Source organism: Nematolebias whitei, chromosome 18 (assembly GCF_014905685.2).
Source record: "Nematolebias whitei isolate Nwh7 chromosome 18, NemWhi1, whole genome shotgun sequence".
In the NCBI taxonomy this organism is placed as follows: Eukaryota; Metazoa; Chordata; class Actinopteri; order Cyprinodontiformes; family Rivulidae; genus Nematolebias; species Nematolebias whitei.
The window spans coordinates 6,112,639-6,119,397 of NC_056515.1; the positions used below are offsets into that span (position 1 = coordinate 6,112,639).

The following is a 6,759-nucleotide window of genomic DNA, read 5'->3' on the forward strand; positions in this document are numbered from 1 at the left end:
ATTAAAATAGTTTAAAATCCTTTGTGTAAATTCCACTCATACAGTGCTCAGCCTCTGTGCTTCTTCAGCGTGCTTCATAAGAATGAATTTACGTTACTCATCTGACTCACCAGCTGTCTCTCCATCATGTCCCTTCATTTTTCTTATTAACTCTGCTCACTTTACCCTTTTTCACCCACCTCCCCACTTTTGACAAAAAAGATGCACAACACCTGAGCAGCAGCATGGAGCCTGCAGTCGCTTCCTGTGCTCCTCTGTGCACTCTCTGCTGGAGACAGATTGTTTAACCTCTGGTTTGATGCAGGCAGTGAAGTGAAGGATTACAACCTCATGATGTGAGGCGAGTGATGGATCTGGTGGGAAATGGCCCCTGGGAGTAAGCTTCGATGGCCTTTTGGAGGCTACTTTTATCAGCACTAGCACAGTGTCCTGGTTTATGTCATCACCACTTCCTGTTTTAAACTCCCAGCTCAGGCTGTAACTGAGAGGCTGCTTGACAGTTGCTGGGGAAGGTCATACTTTCCCATCATACAACCCCACCCTTCTCCCAGCTTTCCTTGACCTCCGGAATGGGCAGTCACTCGCTCCGTGTTCCTTCCGGACTAACAATTGTAGTTTCATGATGTAAAAGAGCAGCATGTCTTTGTTCTAAACACATACGTCTGATCTGCGGGCTAACGTGACGCCGAAAAGAGCAACAGGACAAAAAAATGTTGCAACAGGCGAGTGTGTGAGTTGACCGCAGAGGAAATGATTGTAGGGAGCACAGAAAAGAGGGAAGTGTGCAGGTTTTATCTGAAAGCGGAAGATCTGCAACAACTCTCAAAAAGATATGAAAACAGCTTTCAAAGATAAACTGCAGGCATTGTTTTCAGCTGCACAGACTGTGAAAAGGTTGAAGTTTGATGTCACTGCAGGTTGTAGAATGGTTGAGAGGTTAGAAATGACATCAGAGAACTGAAAGACGAAAGTTTAAACCAATCAGTATATTTAATGCTTTATTATTATTTGTGTTAATGTTTGATACATTTGACAATAATAACAGTGCACTGTACAGACAAAACAACACAATAAACAAAAACACAAAAAGGAGGAAAACAGAACAAAAAGTACATTGATAAAGAGATAAACATTTACACAATGACAGGTCCATAGTTGTTGAATTATGAAATTATATATTTTTATTATGACGTTTTTCCCTCTTGTTGTGTTGGTGTATTGTTGCACAACAGTAATAGGTAAAATATGAAAATATAAAGGATTTTCAAAAAAGTACCCAAACCAATATTATCGACAGCAACAGCAGGAGTGAAAATAAAGCTAAAAACTGTAATTTACATTAACATCAGTGACAGTGATTATATTAGAGATAATAATTTCCATACTGACAGTAATACTATACTAATAAATCCCAGAAGAAACTTAAAAGTGTGCCAATGCTGCCATCACACAAAACCCCAACCCCCCAAAAGTTCACACATCAGTGCATGAGCTGAAGTCAAGTCCACCACAAAACCACACACCTGCGTCTGGCTAGCCACTGAGAGGCAGACAAAACCACAGACCAAAGGCAGACCCCAAACAAATAGCTGCTGTGCAAAAAAAAAAGAAAAATCAGGTCCTTCCTGTGGACCCACCACCTCTTCCTGTGAACCCACCACCTGCAGGAAGGGCCATAAAAGTCAGCTGCATGATGACATGGGCAGTGGCCGAAGGCAGGGACCTTGGCGCTCTGACCCTGGCTTACCAAAGCTGGCTCTTGGGACATGGAATGTAACCTCTCTGGCAGGGAAGGAGCCTGAGCTTGTGCGTGAGGTTGAGAGGTACCGACTAGATATAATTGGGCTCACCTCAACGCACAGCATGGGCTCTGGAACTGATCTCCTTGAGAGGGGCTGGACCTTATTCCACTTTGGAGCTGCCCATGGCGAGAGGCATCGAGCTGGTGTGGGTCAACTTGTAGCCCCCCCCCCCCCAACTTGGTGCCTGTGTGTTGGAGTTTTCCCCAGTAGATGAGAGGGTGGCTTCCCTTTGCCTTCGGGTTGGGAGACGGGCTCTGACTTTTGTCTGTGCCTATGCACCGAACGGCAGTTCAGAGTATCCAGCCTTTTTGGAGTCCTTGGCAAGGGTGCTGGAAGGTGTGCACGTAGGGGACTCCTTTATTCTGCTGGGGGACTTCAATGCCCACATGGGTAATGATGGTGTGACCTGGAGGGGCAGGATTGGGAGGAACGGCCTCACTGATCTGAACCCAAGTGGTGTTCTGTTGTTGTACTTCTGTGCTAGTCATAGTCCATCACAAACACTATGCTCGAACATAAGGGTGTCCATAAGTGCACTTGGTACCAGGACGCCCTAGGTCGTAGATCAATGAAAGACTTCATAAACGTGTCATCTGATTTGCGACTGTTTGTTTTGGACACTCGGGTGAAGAGAGGAGCTGAGCTGTCAACTGATCACCAGCTGGTAGTGAGTTGAGTCAGATGGCATCAGAAGATGCCGGACAGACCCGGTAGACCCAAGCGTGTAGTGAAGGTTTGCTGGGAACACCTGGAAGAAGAACCCGTCAGAGAGATCTTCAACTGGCACCTCCGGGAGAGCTTTAACTGCATCCCAGCTTAGGTGGGGGACATTGAGTCTGAGTGGGCCATGTTCTGCACCTCACTTGTTCAAGTAGCTGCCTTGAGCTGTGGCTGTTTCTCGTGGTGGCCATCCACGAAATCGGTGGTGGATACCCCGGGTAAAGGAGACTGTCAAGCTGAAGAAGGAGTCCTACCTGGCCTTGTTGGTCGGTGGGACTCTGGAGGCAGCTGCGGAGTACCGGAGGGTCAGGCGGTCCGCAGCCTTGGCTGTTTTTGAGGCAAAAACTCCGATGTGGGAGGACTTAAGTGAGACCTTAGATAACAACTCTCGGTCAGCTTCGAGGAGAATCTGGCAAACCATCAAACGGCTGAGGAGGGGAAAACAGCACTTTACTAACACTGTGTTTAGTGAAAGTGGGCTGCTGTTGACATCAACCAGTGATGTCGTAGGGAGGTGGAAGGAATACTTCTCTGACCTTCTCAATCCCACCAGCATGTCTTCCATGGAGGAAGCTGAGTCGGGAAACTTTGGGTTTGAGCTGTCCATTACTGTGGCTGAGGTCACCAAGGTAGTTAAAAAGCTTTGAGGCAGCAGGGCTCTGGGAGTGGGTGAGATTCACCCTGATTTCCTTAAGGCTCTGGATGTTGTGGGACAATCTTGGTTGACACCCCTTTGCAATGTCATGTGGACATTGGGGGCAGTGCCACTGGATTGGCAGACTAGGGTGGTGGTTCCTGTCTTCAAAAAGGGGGGCCGGAGGGTGTGCTCCAATTATAGGGGCATCACTCTCCTCAGCCTCCCTGGTAAGGTCTATTCAGGGGTACTGGAGAAGTGAGTCTGATCGTTGGTTTAACCTCAGATCCAGGAGGAACAATGTGGGTTCTTCCTGACCGTGGAACACTGGATCAGCGTTTTACCTTCACTACGGTCCTCAAGGGGTCATGAGAGTTTGCCCATCCTGTCTACACGTGTTTTGTGGATTTGGAGAAGGCATTTGACTGTGTTCTTCGAGGTACACTGTAGGGGGTGCTCCGAGAGTATGGGATTGGGGGCCCGTTGCTACAGGCTGTTCAGTCCCTATACAAGCGGTGTGAGAGCTTGGTTTGCATTGCCGGCAGTAAGTCAGACCCCTTCAGGGTGGGAGTTGGACTCCACCAGGGCTGCCCGTTGTCACCGATTCTGTTCATAACTTTTATGGACAGAATTTCTCGGTGTAGCCAGTGGTCCAAGAGTTTTTGGTTCGTGGCCTCAGAATTCCATCTCTGTTCTTTGCAGATGATGTGGTCCTGTTGGCGTCATTGTGCCGTGATCTTCAGCTCTCACTGGAGCAGTTCGCAGCCGAGTGTGAAACGGCTGGGATGAGAATCAGCACCTCCAAATCTGAGGCCACGATCCTCAAATGGAAAAGGGTGGATTGCTCTCTCCAGTTTGAGGGTGAGGTTCTGCCTCAAGTGGAGGAGTTCAAGTATCTCAGGCTTTTGTTCACGAGTGAGGGAAGAATGGAGTGTGGGATTGACAGATGGATTGGTGCAGCATCTCCAGTATTGCGGAGTCTGTACTGGTCCGTTGTGGTGAAGAGAGAGCTGAGCTGTAAGGCAAAACTGTCTGTTTACCGGTCGGTCTACGTTCCTACCCTCAACTATAGTCACAAGCTCTGGGTAGTGACCGAAAAAATGAGATCACGAATACAGGCGGTAGAAATGATTTTCCTCCGCAGGCTAGCTGGACTCTTCCTTAGAGATAGGGTGAGAAGTTCGGTTATTCGGGAGAGTCTCGGCATAGAACCGCTGCTCTTCCACATTGAGAGGAGCCATTTGAGGTGGTTTGTGCATCTGGTAAGGATGCCCCCTGGACGCCTCCCTAGGGAGGTGCTTCAGGCATGATCGACTGGGAGGAGACCCCGGGGAAGGCCCATGACACGCTGGAGAGACTATATCTCTCAGTTGGCCTGGGAATGCCTTGGAATCATCCTGGAAGAGTTGGCTGTGGAAAGAGATGTCTGGGCTTCCCTGCTTAAGCTGCTGCCCCCGCAACCCGACTTCGGAACAAGCAGAAGATAATGGATGGATGGATGGATGGAAGGTCGTCAAAACTCCAGAACTGTGATTTTCAGAAGACTTTGGCAGCAGGTGTAAAACTCCATGCCTCCACAGTACTCCACATAGAATTCATCTCAAGCCAAAAAACACTCCCGATCCTGAAGACAGCACCCTGCGTCAAAACAAGGCTGAAATCCACAGAACGGGGAGGACCTGAGAAAAAAGTGCAAGCTCCACAACAGTTTCACAACAAATGACAATTTGGCAATGACACCCCAAATGCCCACACATTGATGCACAACCTGCATATGCACCAAAGGCAAGGGGTGTGTTCTTAATAAAAGGACAATTCCAAACAAGCCAAAAGTCAGAGTAAATGGACTGTTCTTATATATCACCTTTCTATCTTGGATACTCAAAGCTCTTTACAACACAATATGTGCCTCATTTACCCATTCATACAGCACTCTACTAGATCTATACAAAGAATAATCGGTGCTTATCACATTCATACACCGATGGGACACACCTTGGAGGCAATGAGGGGTTCACTGTCTTGACCAGGGACACTTCAGCATGTGGCTGCTGGTGGACTCAAACCCCAACTCTTTTATTGGAGGACGACCGCTCTAACCACTCAGCTACAGCCGCCCAGAGTGTGTAACATCATCAACCGCCAGGCAAACACCTCACAGAATATCTGCAAAAACCACAAACCATGGACTCGCAAAGTGTTTGACAGACCTCAACATGCCAAAACAAACACACTAATGTCCCTTTTGCACTGCCCCTAATAAGCCCCAACTCTGCTCAGCCCTGCACACCCCTACTCAGCCTGGCTCAGCTCAGCCTAGATTTGCACCTGCACTTTAGGACCGATTCTGGAGGCGTGTTCAGAATCCAAGTCCTGCTAATGAGAGTTCTGCTATGAGTTACTCAAAGCAGTCTGCTCCTCAGATAAACAATATTAAATTATTATTTTTACATATGAATATTTCTGTTAACTTATTTTATATATCAATATTTCTGTTTAGTGCCCTGACACGACTTCTGTTGTGACTTGGCGCTGTATAAATAAACTGAACTGAATTAAATCTGATGAACCAGATTCTACAAAAACATTTATATTTAAATCTAAAACAGTTAAGTCTGGTCCTCTGGACGTTCAAAAAACAAAACAAACAAACAAAAATGTAGAAACGTTTCGTCTTTCATCCGAAAGTCTTCTTCAGTCTGAGGTGCTGTATTCAGCTCATAGCTATTTATATAAGACTGAGCTGAATACAGCACCTCAGACTGAAGAAGTCTTTCGGATGAAAGAAAAAACATTTCTACATTTTTTTTGTTTGTTTTTTTGAACGTTCAGAGGACCAGACTTAACTTTTTAAGATTTTTCTACCTGGATTATTGAGCATGCATCAGGATATCTATATTTAAAATTCTATATTTTTCTTCATCATTTGATGTATTTGTACTCATTGTACTCATTTGTACTAATTGTACTCATTTGTGAAAAGAAATCGTCCATCATTAAACAGGGGTGGAGGCCTCCGGGTTCAACTGTCCCCCTCTTACAATGCTGTGATTGCTAGTATCACTCAGCCCTCTGTGAATAGTAAACAACCATCAGTGTGCTAATGATCCATTGTTAGGCTGATGGTCCTTCTTGAGCATGTGATTAGCTGGTTTTGGTTGTCAGCAGCAAACTGGTTGATCCACTCTGAGAAGGTGCTATTCAATCAATCAACCTTTATTTATACAGGTAAATCCCATTGAGCCTCGAGGACTCATTTACAAGAGAGACCTGATTTCAACAAAGAAAGATGACAACAATGGACAACAGCAACAACAATAAACAGTTATAAAAAAGCATACTACAGTTTTTTTTTTTTTTTTTTAACAAATAGGATGGCTAAAAGGAAAAGGTAACAAAACAAAAAACCGCTAGATTCCAAGACAAATGTAGAAAACTAAAAACAGGAACATGTCAGCATTGGACCCTGCCAGGTGTCCAACAGATTCTTAAAGACACTTAGAGAGGTCAAGGTCGAGAGCTTCAAATCTTTTTGTAAGATATTCCAGGAAACAGGAGCGGAATAGGAGAAGGCCCTTTTGCCTAGTTCAGTCCTCATTGAGG

General features: G+C 46.0%; 1 protein-coding gene across 3 annotated transcripts in view; it reads left to right on the forward strand.

Annotated features, from left to right (window-relative positions):
- LOC119424427 (formin-binding protein 1) overlaps positions 1 to 6,759 on the forward strand; it is a 176,494-nt gene that overhangs the window by 135,238 nt on the left and 34,497 nt on the right. The gene's annotated exons all lie outside the window — the stretch shown is intronic.